Source organism: Chionomys nivalis, chromosome 15 (genome assembly GCF_950005125.1).
Source record: "Chionomys nivalis chromosome 15, mChiNiv1.1, whole genome shotgun sequence".
Classification (NCBI taxonomy): domain Eukaryota; kingdom Metazoa; phylum Chordata; class Mammalia; order Rodentia; family Cricetidae; genus Chionomys; species Chionomys nivalis.
This window is the reverse complement of record NC_080100.1, coordinates 16678898-16682733: the sequence shown is the minus strand read 5'-3', so window position 1 is coordinate 16682733 and position 3836 is coordinate 16678898. Positions and strand designations below refer to the sequence as shown.

General features: G+C 35.4%; 1 pseudogene; it reads right to left on the bottom strand.

Moving 5' to 3' along the window:
- Positions 1-252: 252 nt before the first annotated feature.
- Positions 253-1353, bottom strand: LOC130887567 (splicing regulatory glutamine/lysine-rich protein 1-like; annotated as a pseudogene).
- Between the last annotated feature and the right edge of the window lie 2483 nt (positions 1354-3836).

Sequence of the window (3836 nt, the reverse complement as noted above, 5' to 3'; positions counted from 1 at the left end):
CTGTGCCAGCCACCATGGAAATGCAGTCTTCAAAAGATGAGGAACTTGGGTAACATCTGATTATTTCCAAGATGTCCATGCTCAGTATCAAGATGTCCACAATGTCACCTCATAGCCGGAAGAGCTATTTATTAGTTCCCATATGTCGGTTTCTTCCCCTTTTACACCTTGCTGCAAACTGAAGGCTATGGGTTTGATCCCACCGTGGAGGGAGAGATGCAGCGGGCGGCCCTACGTCACGTCGGTTTTGTTTTATTCATGTGGTCGGCAATTCCCATTCTGCTGTACTTAGTTTTCCTCCTCAGTCCTTGGGGAGTCCTTCTTGCCGGCATCTTTGCTCACACTTGAATCTGTCCCTTTACTGTGTTCCTTCTGGTTGGTTTTCTCCACCTTCTCCTTCCCATCTCGGTCATCAGAACTCCTTTTTTATTATTTATTTATTTATTTATTCTCATTTATTTATTTATTTATTCTCATTTATTTATTTATTCTCATTTATTTATTTATTTATTCTCATTTATTTATTTATTTATTTATTTATTTATTTATTTATTTATTTATTTATTTATTTGACATGGAACGCTCCCTTTCACTCCTGTCACTGATGTGGTCCCTTTCTTTTTCTCTTTCTTATTTCGGCCCCTGGGAGATGGAGACCTGGAAAACTTTCTCTTTATGGTCTTTGATGTTCTTGGAGATTTGGAAGAACTCTTGCTCCTTTGTCACCGCCTTTCCCTGCTGGTACTATGAGATCTTCTTGATTCATTGCAACTTCTGGGTGAAGTTCTGGACTTCTTTTTTCCTTTCTCATCTGCCTTTTTGGATTTGTCTTTTTTCTGCTCCTTGTCTCTGTCTTGTTCCTTGTACTTGTCCTGCTCCTTTTCCTGGTCCTTTTCCTTCTCTCGGTCTTTATCTTTGTTTTTTATCCTGTTCCTTGTCTTTTTCCCGAGGCTTTTCCCTTTCTTTCTCGTTCTCTTTCTCCTTTTCCTTCTCTCTCTCCTTCACTCTGTCCTTTTCCTTCACCTTTTCTCGGGTATCTTTTCTCGTTTCCCATGAACGTGAACGACACCTTGACTTCCACCTCTCCCCAGACTTTGAGTGTTTTTTATGTGGATTCTTGGATCTACGTCTATCTTTCTATCTTGACTGTGACCTGTTATGAGATCTACTCCTGTGCTTTGACTGTGATCTCTTCCTTCTAAAATGGAATTTTGAGCTAGACCTGGACTTTGACTCTGGTTCAATAGCTGCTGAGATAAATGACTGAGTTTCCCGTACTCCCTTCATTACTTTTTCTAACTTCTTAGCTGCAGCTTGAGGTGTCATCTCAGGAGGTTTTTCTATTGCATTGTTGAAGTATGCTTTCATATAATCTACAAGTAAGGATACTTTGATTCTCCCTTTTCACTTTGCATCCACTTAATCTCCTTCACTTCTATTGTTGCATAAGACTTCAAGTATTATATTAACTTGATATGTAGAGAGTGAACAATTTTGTTTTGTTCCTGATTTTAGTGGTATTGCTTTGACTTCCTCTTCATTTAAGTTGATGTTGGCTATGAGCTTGCTGTTAAGTGTTTTTGTGTGTTGAAGTATGTCCTATATATCCTTAGTCTTTCTAGTACTTTATCATGAAGTGTTGCATTTTCTCAAGGGCCATTTCTATAGCTAATGAAATGATCATGTGGGATTATATGCCTTTGAGTAGATTATATGTATTGATTTTTGTATTAGAAAAGCCATTTTATCTCTTGGATGAAGACTACTTGGTTGTGGTAGATGATCCTTTCAATGTGTTCTTGGATCCCATTTTATTAATATATTTGCATCTATATACATAAGGGAATTTGATCTTCAATTCTCTTCCTTTCTTAGATCTTTATGTCGTTTGTGTATAAGGCAACTGCTCACTCATAAAACAAATCTGGATATGTTTCTTAGGTTTCAGTTTTGCAGATTAGTTTTAAGAGAATTAGCAATTCTTTATTTGACAATCTAGTATAATTCTAGGCCAAAACCATCAGTCTATGGGTTTTGTTTTTTGCTTTTTTTGTTTGTTTGTTTGTTTTTTGAGGTGGTAAAAATTACCTGCTACTTCTTCTGAAGTTGGTGTTTTTAGTCTTTTTAAATTTCTTATGTAATCTTGATTTAACTTTGGTAGATATACGTACAAAAATGATTCTTACCTTTAGATTTATAAGATTTTTGAAGTACAGACTTTAAACTATGTTATGATTCTTTAGATTTCCTTGGTGTGTGTTGTTATGTCCTCTTTTAAACACTAATTATGTCAATTTGGGTTTTCTCTCTCTAACTTTCAGTTAATTTAGCTAAAGCAATCTTATTTATTTTATCAATGAACCAACTCCTTTATTTTTTGTAATCTGTGGCTGTTTGTTTAATTCTATTGCATTGACTTTAGCCCCAAGTTTATTTAGTTTTTGTTTCCCACTCCTCTTACGTGTCATTTTAGTGTTCTCTGTTTTGCTGTTGGTTCTTAGAATAAGATCTCTCCAGTTTTATTGTTTGTTTGTTTTATTTATTTTTTAGGTAATCACTGACTGCTATGAACTCGCCTCTTAGAATTGCTTCCTCTGTGTTTCATAAGTTTTAATATGCTGTAGTTTTATTTTATTCAATTCCAGAACATTCTTAATTTCACTCTTTAACTGTCTTGACTCCTTTTTCATTCAATAGTAAGTTTTACAGTATCCATAGTTCACAAGATTTCTCCTTTGTTAATATCCAACTTTAGTCCCTGGTGGTCAGACGAGAATGAGGTGTTATTACAAAGACTTGTATCTCTTGAGACTTACTTTGTCTCTGAATATGTGGTCAATTTTGGAAAATTTTCAATGAAGTATTGTAAAAAAGATATATTCTTTTGTGTTAGGGTGACAGCTCCAGAATGTATCCATTTAGACTTTCTTGATTACCTGCCTATTTTCTAGAGTAGGATCCAGAAGTTAACCACTGTCAGTGTATGAGGGGCATAATGTGATTTAACCTGTAGTAGTGTTGGTTTTATGAACTAAAACGTGTTTGTTTTTGGTGCATAAGTGTTAAGAATTTCAGTGTCCTCTTAGCAATTTTTTTTTACTGCTATAGTTTTCTTTTTTTTTTATTGAAAAAAAAGGTTTTCCCGCTTCCTCCCCGCCTCCCATTTCCCTCCTCCTCCTCCTCCCGTCCTTCTCCCCCTCCCCCACTCCTCTTCTCCTCCCTCTCCAGTCCCAAGAGCAGTCAGGGTTCCCTGTCCTCTTAGCAATTTTTTAGTTGATGAGTATGTATTTTTTTTCCTATCTTTACCGACTTGTTTTGGCTTGAGTCTATTTTGTCAGATATGACAATGGATATATGAGCATGCTTATTAGGTTCATTTATTTGGAATATCTTTTTTCATCATTTTATCCTAAGGTACTGTATATCCTCAATGTTAAGGTGTGTTTCTTGGATGTAGTAAAAGTCTGTGTATTTTCATTGTGGAACTGTGATCATTAATGTTGAGACATATCAATGATCAATGTTGATTGCTTCCACTTATGTGGTTGCTTTTGGTTACCCCCTTTTTTTGATTTGCTAGTCTTTGATTATTTTTTCTTGTTTTTAGTGGATGTGGTTTTTCTCTGTCTTGAGCTTTCATTTTATTTAGGCACTCCTGTGTTCTGGATTTGCAGATATATAAAGCTTAAATTTTGATTTATTTTGGAATTTCTTTCTTCATCCTTTGCAATTGTAAGTTTCCTTGGTCTAAGCAGGCATCTGAGATCTCTTAGAATTTATATAATATCTATCCAGGATATACAGTGTTTTAGAGTCTCCACTGAGAAGTTTGGTGT